Source organism: Nothobranchius furzeri, chromosome 4 (assembly GCF_043380555.1).
Source record: "Nothobranchius furzeri strain GRZ-AD chromosome 4, NfurGRZ-RIMD1, whole genome shotgun sequence".
NCBI classification, from domain to species: Eukaryota; Metazoa; Chordata; class Actinopteri; order Cyprinodontiformes; family Nothobranchiidae; genus Nothobranchius; species Nothobranchius furzeri.
In genome coordinates this window covers 70,112,289-70,131,471 of record NC_091744.1, presented here as the reverse complement: position 1 = coordinate 70,131,471, position 19,183 = coordinate 70,112,289, and the positions used below count along the sequence as shown (strand labels likewise).

The 19,183-nt window shown below is 40.7% G+C and overlaps 1 protein-coding gene across 14 annotated transcripts in view; it reads left to right on the top strand.

Annotated features, from left to right (window-relative positions):
- The first annotated feature begins 232 nt into the window (after positions 1-232).
- Positions 233-19,183, top strand: part of mef2aa (myocyte enhancer factor 2aa) — an 82,408-nt gene continuing 63,457 nt past the window's right edge. For 12 of the 14 annotated variants that reach the window (XM_015964552.3, XM_015964550.3, XM_015964548.3 and 9 more), the window contains exon 1: positions 3,177-3,362. The gene's annotated coding sequence lies outside the window, so the exon portion shown is untranslated. The other 2 variants (XM_015964542.3, XM_015964543.3) reach the window with 2 other exon arrangements.

Sequence of the window (19,183 nt, the reverse complement as noted above, 5' to 3'; positions counted from 1 at the left end):
CTACAAACCAGACAACAGATGAGACACAGACATTAGAAACTTTTATGAAATGGTTTCTGAAAACTGATCAGAGATGAAAACTCCTCAACACCTACTTCAGTTCTGACTGACAGCTGTGTCTAATCCAGAGAGCCCCGAGCCAAGCCCCATCACATAGCGCATGTCCAACGTGTCCATGTCCATCACGGGCCCCGCTCTTCAAACTGACCCCCCCCCCCCCCCCCTTGCTTTCTGCCCGTGGAGAGACCGAGGGACAGGAGCAGGAGCAGGGTGAGAAGACGGGCCTCCTAGGGCTCGAGGGGGACACATCCAAAGCCAGCTGGTCTGGCTTTAAGACGAACTGATGGACGGAGTGACACAAGGGCAGCAGAAAGAAGTAGAATCATCATAGTAATTGTTGACTGGAAGAAGAGGTGAAGGAAGTCAGAAGACATTCAAAGGAAGGTGGACGTTAGAACAGCTGGTTCTGTGGAGGTAGAACAAAAGGTGAGACACATGGTGCAACACATGGATTACATTTATTTAGCACAAAGTGATGTCAGATGAATATCAGATGAATTTTACTCACTTTAATTTTACCATGTGTGAAATGATCCCTCTACAGTGTACTATTAAATTTAAGTCTGCTGGGTTGTGTCCTCAGTTCAACATGATATGGTGCTTACTGTATATTTACTTTTGTCCTTTTGAGGGGGTTGCTGGCTTTATTTCAATGCTGAGAACATGTATACATGAGCCTAAACTCACACGGACACAAACAGAACTAAGAGGAGTTCCACTAAAAGTGCTGCCAGGACATGTTTGTACAAATGATTTATACTTTGACATAATGAGCCTGGAGAAATGAATATGTTGGAGAGAAAGGGGAAGCAAGCAGAGAACCCTCCTGCAGCCAAGAAGATGCATGAACAAATGTTTACATTATTATATGACCATCTGATTGTGCCCAACTAACACACAACATTCGTTTATATAAATGCCACCAATGACTGACTAAACTTTGCTGTTGCTTCTTCCCCCATGTTTTTAGTGTTTAGAGGCTGAAGTTTAGAACGGGTGCAACTTTGAGGAAATTCCCAGCAGTGCTTTTCCTTTATTTTTAGGTTGCTTTGAAAAAAACTGGAAAATTAAAATTTCTACTTCAAGCTGGATAAAAAGATGAAAAAAAAAAGATGATTTCTTATTCACTTATTAGAGCACAAATGTATTCATTTGAAAGCACAGGTCTCACATGTGTTGTACAGGTACTGCAGCATGATGGTAAAGCTAGGTGGAGACAGATGTGGACAGGGTTTCTTTTTCTCTGAGCTGTGTGTGTGTGTGTGTGTGTGTGTGTGTGTGTGTGTGTGTGTGTGTGTGTGTGTGTGTGTGTGTGTGTGTGTGTGTGTGATATATGCGTTCTCTGTGAACCAGTCAATGATTTATTTTTAAACCTATAGTAGGCCCAAAGCAAAGTACCAAGGTTGTCCTTTGTCTCATAGATTTTGACTTTAGACTCAAATATGAGCTCTCACACTCATAAAAAGTTATTTGTTTCATATTATATTTAAGAATCTCGTGAGATGATGGAATCAAGAAGGGAATTAGAATACTTTCTGTTTTAAAATCCTTCAAAATGATTAGTTGAAATTCTCCTTTTCCATGTCGTTTTAGTTTTGAATAAAAATATTTTGTGCACATAAAATGATTACCAGATATCTTATGTAAACAGTGGCTAATTTTTCTTATTGTTATTAAGTAACTACAGTTGTTCATGAATTGTTTTGCTGCTAGAACAAGGCTAGGACTGTTTGTGTAGAAATCTAACTTTGTTGACTACTCACATGAAAATATTTGATGTCCACTGTTAAACTACTTGATGAGTGTTGCAAATTTGCACTTCTGACATCAAAGCGATCAGGTGAAGTATCAGGATTTAGTCTGATTCATGCCTGCTGTCCTCTTGTGGAGAATCTACAGCTGGTAAGGACCAATTGCTTATTATTTTCCATAATAACATAACAGAATAAACACATTATCATACAGTTGTTGATATGTTAACATTGGCCAAAATACATTGTTCACTTTTTAAAACATTTATTTATTTTAAAAATGTCATATTTCAGGTTTTAAAATATGTGCTGATGACTCATAAAAAAATAAATAAATAAAAGTCATTCAGATCCCTTTTGTCCCTACTCAGTAACAAAGCAGCAAACATCTATGCATCTTAACTCAATGCTAAATCATGTCTAGTACACTTGAAATTCATCAGTAGCAGAAGCAGATTGTTTGGATCCTTTTTTAGGCTAAAATGATTTATATTTAAGTAAAAAAGTACAGTTATTTTAATTGGTATTGAGAATAGATAACCTCATGTAATCTACGTGGATGGAGTACTGTGAAAATTGAAGCAGGATACAATGATAATTTCATCAAAAATGACACTAAAACTGTCAGTGTAGTGCACTATTTACGAAATATCTACAAGTATACCAAACTTCAGAAATATACTCCAACTTTAAACCAATCAGGTTCCTTTTAGTTTCTGATTTAGGAATAAACTTTTGCATTAATGTTTATTTACTCCACCAACAGGTCTTCTACTGCTCAGAATATTTTCCCATCCCTTCTAAACTCCTAAAACCAAGAGGAAAAACACAGATGATGCTGGCTCTCAGTGGCACCTGCCTGCACATGCCAATGAAAACAGAAAGGCCGGACAACGTTCCAGCTTAAACATGTGACATACGCGCGCAGCTCCCGCCCCCTCCTCTTATTGGCTGCGGGACAGTCGCTGCTGATTGTCATTGGCCAGCGGGAATGCTCTTTAAACCGAATTCCTCCGTCGTTATCTCAGAGATATGACGTCAGGACGTTGGAGAGGGCCGAGGGCGTTCAAAGTTTATTAAATTACACTTAATGGAGAAAAACATGTAATGCAAGATAAAACACTTATTAATTGGACTTCCTAATTGTTAACCCACCTGGTTTCACTCTTGAGGATTTGCTGTGAATAAATATGACAATAAATCGTTTTCTATAGGATTTAGTTGGCTGAAACAACAAAGCATGTCACACGTCCCACATGTTCTGAACGCCAGACTTTGTCTTTTACGCACACTGTGTTTTGACTTGGAGCGAGAGAGAAACAACTCTGAGGGAGGGAGAGGAGGGAGGGGGGAGGAAGGGGGACGGTGAGGGAGAGGCCACTCGTCAGATGGGGAGGAGTCTCTCACTGACAAGAGGGAGCTTGGCTTTTCTGAGTTTGTCAGCTCCCCCTAAAATAGCAGTCAGCGCGTAAATGTGAACTGAAATTACGTTTATCCACTGGAGTCACCGATATAGAGTGTCTATATCCAGCGACTGACTTGGGAGTAAAGGTGAGTAACGGAAATAGAAACAATGTTGCGGGAGTGTGGCAGCGATACCGAAGCTGCGTAGAGAGTAGAAGAAGCGCAAGAGGGAGACGGAGAGTGGATTTGGGACACATTTTACCTTCTACAAACGGCGAATTCAGCCCGGACGCCGTGCAAAATTCGTCCCAGTTCGCTGTTACTCGTTTAACACGAGTTACAGCGAATTATTAGCGAGCTGTCGACGCCACAGAACACCAAAGTGTCAGGTTAAAGGGTGCAGCTGTTGGTATCTGACAGTTTCTGAGAGTTTTACTGGGTCCGCCGCGCGCGCGCACACCGGTAATAAGTTGTTTTGTTGCTGCCAGCGATGTTTGGAATTCCTTCAAAAACCTCGTTTGTAGTCGGCGCTTGAAGGGTCATGCATAAAGCTGTTTGTAATAAAAAAAGATAAAAGTAGCGATAATGGGGGCAAAACAACGAAGTGCGTGTAATAACACTGTTGAGCCACCAAACAGCCATGCTATTAGAAGTTGTCAAAGTTGACAGTAAATTGTATGTTTCATTGTGTTTCAGCTTTTAAAACCCCCAAAACAATATTTAAGTATAATTTGTGTAAATATTTTGTCCAAATAGTTTTATCATTCGTGTTGTTTTTCTAATAATAATAATAATAATAATAATAATAATAATATAAATAATAAAGCAAGTTGTTTATCATTTAGCTTGAAATTGTGTCCAGAAGTAAATGAATTTGGGCCTAATTTGATGAAATCCAGTCCTTTCACTGTGTAAGACTCTTAATTGTTCCATATTTTATTATTATTATTTTTATTTATGTATTTATTTATTTATATTATTATTAATGTGTTAAGTTGTATCAAAGTGCACACAAAGCCATAAAAGGCTGTTTTGAGGCTTGTAAGAGAGGATCTTTGCTGTCTTGTGGTTTGTGGCACGCTGGTGACCTTAACCTCTGGCCAAAGTGGAAGAACGCCAACAGTAACCTGACCTTCTCAAATGTTTCCAGTGTATGCTAGCCTACACCGTGCATTTCTTAGTTTTTTTGCACTGAAAGAGTTCTGTTTCAATCAGAAAACGCAACTCAAAATGATTGTAAAGTGAAATCTTGCTAAAAGAAAACAAACTGCAGCTTATGTAAAACTATATGTTCAGTGGGTAGTTAAATTCTGAAGTGAGTAACTTGGTCTCCCTTGAGGTTGTGAAGATTTTTACCACCCAGAGTGTTTCTTCTTCACACGTCAGGACAAAAAAAAACTGACAAATTTGGTTGCAAAAGCTGTCGATATCAAAGCAAACTTGTATAGTTAACCACATCTTTTAGTTTTACATTCACTTGTAATGACATGCACATTTCCATACCAGCTGGTTACCAGTCACTTCTAAAGCAAAGCATTAAAGCACCATCCAATCTGCAGTCATTAGCTTGCTCGCTGCCCCAGGCCTCGCCAGTAATGGGGCCTTGTTGCTCATGATCCACATCATGTGAGCTCTTATGTCTAATGAGTGGAAGTGGGATTCTTTTGCTGTGCTGAAACAAACACTACATTAGCAGTTTGTTTCATATGTTGGTCCGAGATGTCTGCTACTCTGTTGCTCTAACCTCAGGGACCCTGAATGCCATCTCGATTAGGCGTTACAAAAATAAGACCATTACATCTTGTCCTGCCTCACTTAATCAAGAATAGGCAGTAATGGGTGATGGATCGCCCGTGTCTACCGCTGTTTGTGAAACGTTTTAGCCATGCTACGTGTTGTTTTTGTGCCACCACGTGCATCTTTAAACCTGTGTAATTGACAGTTAGCATCTTGTTGTAAGTTCTCAGTAAGAAAAGGGAAAAGAAAAACGAAGCAGGAGGGAGAAACAAGAGGTGGTGATGGTGCGAGGAATGGGCAGCTGCAGCATCTTTTACCGCACTCCTCATCCCACTTCAATCTCAGTGTCTCAGCCTCTCCTTCCAGTAGAAATGTGGAGTGTGTGGGTGAGTCGGATCTGCAATTAACGCTGGTTGTCAGAAAAGAAAATGCTGGCGTTTACAGCGTGCCTCTGAATCACTGAGTGAAAGTCTTTCTCCTCCACTCTTCTCCTCCCAGGACATTATTTATTTATTTATTTTTTGATTCCAAGGAGGACAAAACACCAGAGAGCTGCAAGCCAAGGATGCATTTGAGTGTACAATAAGAGCTAGATGCAGAACATTCTGGTCCAATAAAGAGGATAGTTTTTCTCTGACTCTTTGGTAAGCCAAGATATTCTTCTTTACTGCAGATTTAGAGAGAAATCCCTTACAGATATTAATATTTTGCATATCTTTGAGCCTGTTTTGATAGGATTTCCTGGCTTCATCAGATGCTTTTGTGCAAAAAATAAAAATCATTTATATGATACTGTAATAAAACTTTGCAAGTAAAACTTTAGTTAGAATAAATACAATATCTGAATTATTTTATTAAAAAAAGCAAAATAATCAGAGAACCAGTTTTCAGCCGTCCTCGTCTTCCCTTTTGTTATTTGCTCATATATTTTAAAGTTGCCAACACAATTTTGACTTGGGGAAGTAAAACAAACCTTCAACGGAATGATAACACACATTGTCTCTGTTTAGCTTTGTCTTTGTTTAACTGAAGCATCTTAGTAACATGAATCATTGTTTATTGGAGCTCCATCATCAATATGGAGATTCCAGCGTTCCCCTGTGAGACCTGGAGGTTATGTGCAGAATCTTGAGCCTGGCAGATAATGTTGTAGACCGCAGTTAACTGTAGGCTGTGCTCTGTAAAACGAAGAGCGGAGGCTTTTCCTCTAACAAGTCTGTCGTTTAGCCAACAAACATTAAACCTGTTTTAACTGTAACATAAACTTAGACACTGTTTAGTCTTACGTTCAATGTGAGTTTATTCTGTTTAATAATTTATGTTCCTGCATGAAAAACTCAGAGTGACTGATTATATTCAGAAATAACAATTACAAAATGCTTTTTAGTATTCCACACCTTTGTTATAATGCATTTTGACCAATTATATTTAAGTTTGTGTGAAAATGAGTGAAATTATAGGGTTGTACATGTTTGAAAATATTGTTATGCAGAACTTGTCATCTGTCAGAACATTGTTTTTGAGACACCATGCAGATATTTTTGTCCAATCTTTAAAATAAGGCAGTCTTGCTAATGCTTATCGTGCGTTCCAGTTGCCCTCGGAACTGGGAATTTCCAAGCAGGAAATGATGTAACGGGCTTGTTTTGCGTTCCAGTTTCCAACTCGGACAAAATGGACGCCACCATTGTTGTTGAGTAAAAATAATTATATAACCAAAATTTCTCCGCATCTAAATAACAATAGTGACACACTTCAATAGTTGCCACATCCAACCAGAAAAACATTATAAATCAAATGTAAAAATACGAACGTCAGGAAAAGTAAAAACCATAAACACCGGTCAATTTTGGCGGCAGTGTTAAATATTTCGACAACGTAACTGTTGATAATAACAATAAGCAACTTACCGGTGCTGTTAAATGGCAAAAAGAAAGAATACAGAACGTGTAAATGAGAAAAAAATAAAGACGATAACTACTTCCTGGTAGCACCGGGCGCTGCCATCTTTAAATTTGGGATCTCGGGGTCCTCTGAAACCTACGAGCGCACAGCTCAAAATTCCAAGTTCTTTGCATAATTTCTGGCTAACTTATCTTGGAAAAATGAGTTCTGAGGTTAACTGGAATGCACCGTTAGTGTATGTGGTGTAGATGTGCTAACGATGATCACTTGTGGCGGCCATCTTGAACCAGACGGACTCCAGAAGTGAAGCAGTTGTAGTTGTACATCAACTGGTTACTTTCTGGGAGTTTTTTTGTTCAGTAGTACCTCAGCAATATTTAGTACTTTTACCTTCTGGTAGTTTGTGCTAACCATGCCAGAGTGAATTCTAACAGCTCCCTAGATATCAGTGAGAGGAAGGCATTCTGTGGGGAAGCGTTTCTCGATGCGAGGTGCTGTTTGTGTTGCAGGACGTACGGTTGTGACCTTTCAACTGTCCTGCCCTTGACTCAGACCTCAGGTGGTAAGCCACCGCGTTTGGCTCACTCAGCACATGTGCTGCTGAGCAGGGCAGAGCGGTTTAAGCCCCGTCTCCTCGTGTCTGCTGCTCTGTCAGACATGTCCAAGCTGGAAGTGTCTTTACCTCCTCAACTATTTTGGTCACCAAGTTAAGTCTCTACATTTTGACAGGCTGCCATCTCAAAAGCGAGTAGAAGACCAACACATGCACGCAGTGTGGTTTTGTGAAGGCAGACTCCTGGAAGCATGTGGTGGAGCAAAGGTGACAACTTTGACAAGTCGAGTCATTTAGCACCTTTAAGCTGCCACCTCCTCTTTTTTGGGGGGGGGGGGGGGGGGGGGGGGTCTGGACTGCAGAGAAACCACAGAATCACACTCCACTACACCACTGTATTGAGCAAGCCTCGCTGGCTTCTTATACACCCAAAAAACATGCGTTATATTCTGTGGTTTATCGTTCTTTATTGTCCCAAACGTCACTGTGGCTCAATCATTAAGATGAGCTGGTTATGGAGGCAAAAACCAAAGCTATGAAAGAGATATCTCTTTGCTGAGTTGCATTTTAAGCACATTTTAATGAGCCTTTTAAAAGTAACTTGAATCCAAGGAATACATTATAATATATTTTACTAGATCAAAAGATCTCTGGTGATTGCTAATATGCCCCACTGTATTGACGCTGTACCGTAGATTTTAAAAAGCATCTCTCACTGGAGGTTTAACATTGCTGGCTTTTTATGGAGTCGATTAGGCAGACGCATCAACTGGGAAACAATTGAACTGTATGATAAGTAAACTTTTATAAGAGTTTATAAGCTGTGTGTGATGAAGCGCTCATTGTGCAGTTATAGAAGTTGAAAATAGGCTGTGTAAATCATCCATTATTGCCATTGGATCCTTTCTCCCTTTATGCTAAGCGATACACGCACAATAGTGAGATGTTTTTCACTGGCTGGTGTAGTAATTAGAGCTGTGAGATTTAGGGGTTGCAGCTCGGGTATCAAAGCCATTGAATACAACTCCAGAAGCGGCAGGACGAAACAGTTGGATCTCCTGCTGCTGGACCAGAGCTGTGGCCCCATGAGCTGCAGGAAGGAGACCTGACCTGCGACATCCTTGTATTTCTGACAGTCTGAGAAGCCCTGAACTGTGGCAGCTGGGGAGGGGTGTGTCTGTGTGTGAATCGTCCCATTATTCCACAGTGCACCGCAGGGCTGTGACTTACAGTTCAAAGTTGTCTTCCTTTCTTTTGTTGGAGCTGAGCTGTAGCAGCATGAAACGCTGCAATGCCTCATGCATGAGTTGCCAAACTGTTTAGCAGTAGACCCAGATATAGTTGGTGAGCCTAGATTGGGATGATGCGAAATGTGTTTTGGACCTTGCCTAGGTTAAGTAAGGTGTAAGCTTGAATATTTAGGGCTCGCACTATATTTCAAAAATCAAACAATCGTTGTAACATAAACATTGCAAAGGATTGCTTGGACAGCAAAAAAATACATGCTATTATTTTCCAAATGCAATGCACACACCATAAATAAATATGGGCCAACAAAGATGCTAAAATGCACAGTGTTAGAAGCATTACTAGGACAAACACAAGAGAAAATAGAAGAAATGTTGAGTTTACTGCAGCTGAAATCATCACAGCAAGATTAAAGGGACACTAGGCAGTTAGGCTTTTTTTTTGCAACCCATAGTGTTCGTTTAGCAGAACCAAAAGTGAAACTTATCTCCTCGCTGAGCGTTTGTCACGGGCCTATTTTTAACACCTTAATCTAACAGCTGGAATGTCTCCCCAGCCTTCATTAGTGTCTACAGGAGTGATTCATCACTAAATTAAATAAACCAGCTGTGTTCATGATCTAAAACATGCGGGAGCCAGACTCCAGCGCCAGGTATGTCAGCTCAAAAGTTTAACCAGAGCGACCTGCTAGTCTGAAGTTGCAAGTGGAATATTCTGGTCATAGGTGTCGATACGGGCTGGGTGACCTTTCATTAATCCTGTAAATGGTAATTTTAGCACATACTGGCTCAAGAAACTGATTTAAAAATATGAAAACATTGCCAAGTGTCCCATTTAATAACATTCTTTGGTTTTTCTTTTCAATCAGAATGATTGGAAATGGCCACTATCTACTTAACCTGTGATCAGAATATGATTTTTATGTTTTTGGCCAAGCAGCAATTAAAGCAAAGACTTTTCTCCTGATTCATGAATGCACCATCATTCACTTTAGTCACAACCAATTTTTAATGTTGGATTTATTTTTTATTGTAGGATCATCATTTTCAAGTTAATCAAAAATTAAAACAAAGCGAACAAATCAAATCAAATCAAACATTGTGTTAATTATAGCTGTTTGAGGCACATTTGAATCGTCCAAAACTGGAATCAGCTCATCTTTAGTTTCAGAATGATGCAGCGTTTATGGAAAATAATAGGAAAACAAAATCAGAATAGCTGAATTTGTAATATTTTACTGCCCAATATAATATCATCTCTTGGCTTAGCTCAGTGCACCTTTAATGGTAAAAGTGCATTGTGTGGATAGCCTTTTCTATACTCGTGTTTTAATTCTGTCAGTAAAGGATATTTTCTTTGAATCCAGGACACTCAGATTTGTTGCCTTTGCATCTCCAGGATCCAGATCCCATCTATCTATAGTGTGACTGTGAGGAGAGGTGTTGAGTCTGCCCGCTGTTTGTGTGACCGCCTGTCTGTCCTCTCTCCCTCTCCCTGTCCCTTTTCCATCTGTGTGCTGGAGGCTGCAGATTTAGGTGAAAATGGTGTAGTGTTTCCACCAGTGAGCTATTGCCGTCGTAGTGTTTTCATGTCAGACCGTGTTGTTCTTCACTTTGTTTCCCCCCTGCTCAACCTCTTGTTTTAGCTGCCAGGGTGGTTCAGGGTGTGTGTGTGTGTGGATCGAGGAGGGGGAAGGGTGAGACATTTATCATCAGCTGATGGACTTGGGCTCAGGACCAAGGGCTATGATCTAAAAGAGGCGAGGACTCGGGATCGGAGTCCATCCAAGTATCGAAACAGATTCTCAGAGAGGCGAGCAGGGCCTTTGGGTCTTTTTTTTGTCTGAATTTCTCTTTGTCTGTCTGTCTCCTCTCTCTCCCTGTCAATTTTCGCACACAGCGCTCATGTGACAGCTAACACACGTCATCTGATTTAGGAAAAACTGTAGACCGAAGCTGCAGAAATACTCCTTCAAATATGACTCATTGACACCAACACAAATCCAACTAAGGCAAATCATCCCTTTTTCTTTAGATTGAAGCCAGTTTTACTTAGATTATTAAGTTATGGGAAAACTTTGAAGCAGCTAAGTGAATTCTAAATATCTGAAAACAAAGTTTGCAAACTTAATCCTAGACTTACAGCAGCTTTTTAATTCATGGGTTTCGTTGAGTAATAAGATATTTCATTAAGTGTTTCATGTAAAAGAACAATGTGTGAATAATAAAAGGCTGTGTGTAGATTATTAAGAGGCCATACTATAGCCCAAAGTGAGCGAAAAATAAAAATCCGTGCCACTAAATCTAGTTCTCTGTAGTTGTTGTTATGACTCATGGCCATCCTCACCGCTCAGATTGCATAAACCTTTTATATAATGGAAAACTGTGAGAAAGAGGCATCGAGTGGAAGATAAAAATGGGAAGAGAAAATCAAATATTTATTCTGAGCTTTTTGCATGTTTTCTTCTTCCATTAGGAGCAGGTATGTTCTGTTAGTGGCCGTTCTGGAACATGCGCTTGTGCACCAAAAACTTTCTTAACTGTGGTGATGAATTGAAAATGCCGTAGCCTAAATTGGGTTCTTGATGTTGGGATTGAATAAACGCACTGCTACTTAGACACGTTATGCATAATGTGTCTAATATCCTCACGCCGTGGATTCCCCCTGGAGGAAGATCCTGGTTCGTCTGTGCTGTTTACCATTTCTGAATTGCGGACTGTGCAACATCAAAAGGCAGCCATGACACTCAACACAGACTGTAGGATTCCTTGGAAAGGGAGGGGTGGGTGGTTTATTTTTGCTCCCTGTGGGGTTGGCATTAATTTGGTTCCCTGGTGAGAAGTCCGACTTTTGACAGACAACCATGCAAATGGACACATGCCATCATCCCGTATCAGACGGCAGCACCACACTGTAATTTAATGCAAAAGTCTAAAATCATTTGCTTTTTTGAATGTGTGCATATGGCTTTGTGTTATCGGTGCAACTGCCAAAACAATACAAAAAAAAAAAGGTTAATCAGACTTTGAGAGGCTCTAAAAAGACCAATAGAAACAAAACAGGGAAGAACCAACTTAGATGTGTCAAGTAGACCACAACTTGTATGATCAAAGTGAGCTGTAGGGAGTATTTGTCCATTAGAAGCACCAGATGTGGATATTTTTCTTAAGAATTGTTTGTTCTCCATCATTTCACTAGAATATCTAGTTGCAATGTAAGGCAGTGGTTGTTTGTTGCGTGTTGTAGTTGTAATCCTGCTTTTAACACGTCTGATTTAGTGGTTGAATGACTTCTTCTGCAAGTTCTCAAGTTCTGGAGAATCATTACTTGGCTAAAATAAGATGTGATGAAGTAAGAAAACATCTCTAACAGGCAAGAAAGTGGCCCTAGATGTACGGAAACATGGTAAATGGTAAAAGGCCTGTATTTGTATAGTGCCTTGTAGGGTTCTAAAACCCCCCAAGGCACTTCACAACACAATCAGTCATCCGCCCATGCATGCACATATTCACACACTAGTGATGATGAGCTACAATGTAGCCACAGCTGCCCTGGGGCGTGCTGATGGAGGCGAGGCTGCTGAGTACATTTGTCACCAGGCTCCACCACCAGCAGCCAAGGCAAAAACAGAACATTTGTCTTTAACATGGTTTTAACATCAATTTTGGACTATTTGGATTTGGGCTTTATTAGAATCAGGAGCAGCTAGATGTGTTTAAGCCCTTTATTTAGAAAACAAACAGATTTTTGCCTTCCTCAACAGTTTACCGACATCCATTGCGGTGAGTACGTCACATTGTTCGTTGTCCATTAGCTTGCAGAGATCATTTTAAAGACAACGGTAGAACTCGTCCCACGACCGAGAACCGTCAATGGAGCATCGCCAGACTAAATAATATATTTATTTAGTCTGACTTGCCAGGCTAGTAGTTTTGTGTTTGAGTAAGCCCTTACCAACAGGTCAAAAATCCTTGGGAGCACAACCTCCAGTAAATTGACAAGCACATCAGATCCCCTTTCATCACTGGCAACAAGTGAAGAGGAAAATGAGGAAAACAACGTTTATGAGTGGCGAAGTTTCTGTAACAGTTTGTTGTAAGTCAGTAAATACATTTTGTTCGCCCAGAGGCTTAGAGACTTAATACCCCCATGCATTTTAGACCCCGTTTTTATGGTTAAATGTTACAAATATTTTTCAATGTCTAGGCATAATTAGATTCATTTTCAACAACATTTCGATGGATATTTCCATAGATTAACAGTAAAAATTAAAAAATTTTTCTTAAAAGTCTGTATTAGGATATGTACGTCATTGTCATCGCACTTAAAGTAAACCGTTCTGCTAATCTGGACATTTTCTTTTAGAGTAGTTTTGGTAAACTTTGCACAGAGCAACCCTCCCATCCAAAAAGAAACACTCTCAGGCTATGGCGTTACGGCGTATGTTTTAGAAAATGGTATAAAACTAAATATTTAGATAGATGATATATACCTGAAGAGTTGCTCATGGAAATGTTATTTATGGCTAAAACTTTGATTTTGACATTTTGATGCCATTTAATTACACACATTTCATTACGCAAGGAGCATCTTGGCACAATATCTTTTATTTGATAACGTTAAGTTTGAATTTCCTTTCAAATCAAATTGTTCATTTTTTAGCCTAAACATAGTCATTTTCATTACCATATGGCTGCATACAGTGCCCATACGTGTCCATTTCAGCTACACCATTATTCATTTTGTTGTCATTGCGTCAAGAAAGTTATCATCCGTTTTCTGTGTTCATAAAAGTTCCACTCAAACATGCATTGAGGGATTTACCTTGAGGAAGGGAGTAGCTTTTCTACATGAAATGGATATAACTGTTAGGTGAGGGTCATCTCTTTATCCTTGAGAAACTGAGAATCCATTCATTGGCTGGGCTTGAAAACCTGACTGACGCAAATGGATCATTGGGAATAGAAGTGTCCCAGCAGTAATTATGTTACAACGCAGCTACCGCACACTACCACAGAGGTGGGATGGGATGAGTAGGGGGTGCTTCTTTTAGTCTAGTGTCCCTTACATTTCTCTACATTGTCATCACAGGCATATTTTACTCTTTGCTTCTCGGTTTCTGTCTTTTTCTCTTAAATACATCAATTCCAGGCAGTGGAAACTTTCCGACTGTCTACCATCCCTCTCCGTTGAACAACTGTCGCCCTTCTGTTGGATGACTCTTAAAAATAGGAGTAAGTTGGTAGCGGATCATGTTACCTATTTGTCACTGTTGTCTTCCTGGCCTCTAGATTCCTATGCCCTGTGCCTTGAAGGGGAGGCAAAATGTCCATTTCATTTCATTTCCTGCTTTCTAGGACTCTGTGGCTCTAAGTCAGTTAAAAAGAGACATGAAATTAATGTAATGTCAATGGCGTTTTCTCGTGGAACCCCCAAGGCACTCAGTCAAAGTCACCTTGCATAGTCCTCTCATCCCCTGACAGTACAGTGAGAGTGAGATGGAGGATGCCTGTCTGGTAAGGCTGTCAGCATATGATGTCCTTCAGTTATTGGTTGTTACATCCATTCATCGTCATTCATATTTGCGTAGATTGGATACATGTCCGATGTTCGTCTGAAGAAGGGACATCATTTCCACTCAGCCGTCTGTATAATGTTCATGCATGGGGAAGCATTTTCTTGGTGAGAACAGGTTCATCCTGTGGTGTTTTCTTTTCTTTTGATGTCATTTCGGAGGTGATAAGTAGCTTTCTGTCTCCTGGTCCCTGCCTTGCGGCACCATCCCCCAGTCCAAGCAAGGTGCTAGCAGCATGGAGGATTGTTTGAACTTGCATTGATCCAATGTGGGTTTACAGCTGGGTCATTGGAGAGTTGGACGAGCTTTCAGTCATCAGGGCAGATTAACCACTCGCTGTCTGCTTGGCTGCCATTTCAGTGCAGGCTCTCACTGCTGGCTTTGAGACAGTGCCTATTTCCTTTTAAACAACAACATTTTGTTTCTTTTTTATTATTATTGTGAAGCTTGAAATGTGAACTTTTCATAAAATAACAAAAAAAAAAACCCATGCAATTAAAGTTTGAATTTGTATTTTCCTTTAATACCTCCATTGTGTTCACACAACGGCTATTTCAGCCTTTCCTTGTAACGATAATCAAATCATTCTTCTGTTTTGGGAATGGCGCCCCTAGCATTGCTTTACAGAGGAACAGAAAGTGCTGCAGAATTTCCATCCCCTTTTTACATTTCTCAAAAGCCCCCCAGTTCACTTTTTTTGTTCCCATGCCCTTGCGATAGCTCTTATTAATTATATCTCATTAGTCGCCTTGGAAACTGAGGTGAGGAAATGTATAACATGAGTTCAAAGAAAGAGAGAAACAAAAAAGAAAGAAATAAATCATGTGAAAAAGCAAGCGAAAAGAGAGGGGAAGAAAGAAAGAAGGGGGAGGGCTGGAAAAATAAGGGAATGAGAAAGTGGTTGTTGAGGGATCAGCCGTGTGTCAGATTAGCATCAGGAGACATTAACACTAGCGATGCTGCAAGGGCCACAATCCTGCTTTTCACTGCTGGAGAGGGAGATAAGCACACTCTCACAAAAGGGAAGAGGGAGAGCGCGAGAGAGGCTTGGCTTTCCTCCACCCCCCTCAGGCCAACAGCCCCATTTACAGGTACAGCACCTCCTGATGAAAGCAAGAACAAAGACGAGGATGTTCTCTTCCTACTGTAGTCATGTCAAGGCGCCATTTAAACAAAACTATGGATTTAGGCCACCTCACTTTGTGTCGTCAGTCTGCTGGAAGGCTAATCACAACCGAGCAACGGCGGTGACACTTAGAGTTTGACACACTTGAAGCGTTGTCGTGGATTATTTCACAGAATCCCGCAATCAATTCACATCAGATTAACAGCGAGAGGCTGCTGGATTTTTGTAAATGTGGTTCTGTCGTGTTGTTTTAGTGTATGTTAACATGTGTTGCACGAGCTGTGATTCATTCTTATGTAACCAGTGGAGTGTTCAGAAAACCAGGAAAAGGTCTGCTAACTGTAACGTCTGTGGCAGAGAGAGTCATTTGCAAGTTGTCCAGCGTGTGTAATGATCCATTCAGTCATCACACACGGCGCATGGCCACTGGAGAGGAGCTTCTGTTGTTGTTTAGTCTCAAACTTACATTCAGGAAGGTAATAAGTGGACAGATCAGAGTGGAAGGGAGTCCCGACGGTGTTCCCTCCCTTTCTTCCTTCTTACCACTAGCTCGCTCCCCCACAGAGGGCATACTGAAGGGTCCCGAATAACAGGAAGTGGAGGGGCAGGAAGTTGAGTCTTGTCTGCCCACGGCCTGCTGTAGGACGCCTGACTTTGTTCTGCACAGGAAGTGCAACTGTCACGGCTGCTCTCAAAGACCTTGGCTGCTGTCGATCATCGTCTTCAAAGTGGGATTTTATAGTTTCCTTGTTTCACACATGAAATATACCTCTGTTGGCTTTCAACTGCCCACTACAACAGGTGAAAGGAAGATGTGTGTTTGTTATGATGTTTTTTAATAAAACTCAGAATGTAATCATTACAAATGCATCTATAATGTATTCAGATTTTTAGTTGTCCCTTTTCAAGACGGCTACCACAGCCAGGTGAGCTTGGAAAACCCAACAAGCTCATTTGTTTAAACATATTAAAACCATAATATGAAACTATTTCATGTTTTAAAAAATTCTTTTGAGCCATTATGAGCTATAATGACATTTTACAGAGTTAATGCAATGTCATTCAGACTCCCACCACCCTCTGTGGCCAGAATACCGCACTTGCAACTTCAGAGTGCCGGTCCGGTCACTGATCGAGCTGACATGTTTATGTTTATGTTTATTTATTTAGCAGACGCTTTTATCCAAAGCAACTTACAATTTATAACCTACAGGGCATGTTGTGATCTGTGGGGGAAACTGGAGTACCCAGAGGAAACCCACGCATGTATGGGGAGAACACGCAACTCCACGCAGAAAGGCCGCAGCTGAGTTTCGAACCTGCAACCTTCGTGCTGCGAGGCAACAGTGCTAACCACTGCGCCATCATGCAGCCCTGGAGATGTGCTGGAGTTTGCTTCCAGCACATTTCCAGCACGTTTTAGTTCATGAACACAGCTGATTTGTTTCATTTAGTGGCGAACCGCTCCAGTAGACACTAATGAAGGCCGAGGAGACATTTAAGCTGTTAGATTAAGATGTTAAAAAGATAAGTTTCACTTTTGGTTCTGCTAAACGGACACTAGGGGGTGCAAAAAACAAGCCAAACACAGCTAGTGTGCCATAATTTTAGTGTGGTAAGAACACATCGTAATGGTTATTAACGGTTTGAGTCAAAGCTGTTTGTGTGTTAGCAAATTAGCTGAACCCAATTCCAGATGGCTGCTGCATCCAACTGACCTTTAAAAACACAAACTAGCTGTTACTTAGTTAGTTTGACCTATATGGAGACAAATGTTGATGCACTAGTAGCTAAAGCCCAGATCACACTGCGATTTGTGGCCGCCTTAGCCAAATTCCTCTTTGGGAGCATAATCGTGTAAAAAAACTGAACGTGAGGGTGATTAGTAGCCTAAATTTGTGGTTGTCCACTCTGACCGGCAATGCGGCAGCTTTTTGAGCTGTCTCACAACCAAAGACAGCCTCTGACAGTCCACAAGTATGCTTGAAAACCTACAACTTCTGACTCGGTTCAGTAGCGTTTTGTTGCAGAGGGACAGAGGGTGTGAGCTGTTAACGTGGTGCATATTTGTGGAGCAGTGAGAAAGAATTCACGGCAAAAGTTTTGATATTGCAGCGATCTGTGATAGATTGTTACCTCTCTGTAGTTTAGTGGGTTTTTGTGTATAAAGGAGGATGAGAAGGATGAATGACCTGCTGACAGCTCAGCTGTTTAGCTGGAAGATGGGAAAAGAAGACCCGCAGCCGGAGTTTGACGCCAAAGCGAGGGTTTTGAAAATTATGCTTCCTCTTTGAGGAAGATGAGCTGGGTCATGAACTGACACTAAAAATAAGTGTTTTTGTCTTTTCAGCTTTGTTTTGGTTAGCAATCTACTTATGGATGTATGCTTTCGGGAGGTGCACTCATGACTTAGCGAGTCCTGCTGGAGAGAAACGTCGTGCAGTCTGAAGTCTTGAATCATACAGTGTGCCACCTTTCGGGAGTTCTCGCAGTGTGACACAAACAATCCTGTGTGATGGCCGCAAATCGCATAGTGTGATCTAGGGTTGTCACGGTATGAAAATTTAACCTCACGGTTATTGTGACCAAAATTATCACGGTTTTCGGTATTATCGCGGTATTTTTTAAACGGTGTTGCATATGTTCAGAAAGCATTGATAGTCCTGTTCTACACAAACTGAAATAGTTTAACAGTGTTTATTAAACCTAAAATAACACAAATCCTTAGCAAAAGTGCAACTTTTCACAAGTAAAGGAACAAATAGCTTCTTTTTCTGGAACATGTTACAATAGTCTGTGCAGGTTTAAATTATACAAATCCAAACATTCGAAACATAAACAATATGTAAACAAATCAAAGAAACACCACTTGTTTTCTCATATACTTGTTTTCTTCATTATCAAAATGAAAATCTAAAACTCCAGTCCACACTTGACTTGAGCACTGTACAAGTCAACCTTAAAAAATATGTATTTAAAATAAATAGCCACTTTAAACAAATTACTAAAATAACTACTACACTATGTAATCAAATCCAAACGTTCAAGTATAAATGGCATTGAATAAGTAAACAAATCAATGACAAGGAACTAATTGTATATTTCTCTTCATCATCAACAAATAAGATGCTTCATCCAGCAACAGGGTGTCCGTGACACGGTTTAAATGCTGGCAGAGGGCGCTGCGGCTGCAGTATATAGTGACTCGTTGCATTCTCTCTCAACCAAAAGTCCTCACGTCATGCATTTAAGCTAAAATGCTAATGTTAACTTACCTTGCACTGGCTGTGGAGACGTGGGTGATGGTCACGCAGATGTGCCATTAGATTCGAAGTGTTGCTGCCTTTTGCAGACACTTGTTTCCTGCACGTTCTGCAAACGGGATAGCCGTCTTCTATTAACTGTCCCTCAGCATTTTTCAGAAATCCAAAATATGCCCAAACTTCCGATTTAGTCTTCTCTGAGGGCTGATGGATGTCCTGGGCGCTGCCGTCTCCTCCTTCGGCCATTATTTCAGCTTCAAAGTTTTGGTGCCGTTGCAAACTAAAAAGTGCGCGCTGCGGGAACCTCAGCTGAAGCGACGGTGGCTGGTAAGGGTCACCGCGCCGAAACCGCGGCCACGGTAAACCCACCGAGATAATTTAGTTTTTTAAAAACTGGACGGTTATTTTTATTGTCAACTTTTTTACCGGGGTTTACCGCTATACCGGTTACCGTGACAACCCTAGTGTGATCCAGGCTTAAGAGTCACACACTCCTAGATCTCCTGGATGTTTTTTTTAATGACATTGGATGAGATAGTGCAGTTATTTTCAAGATTTGAC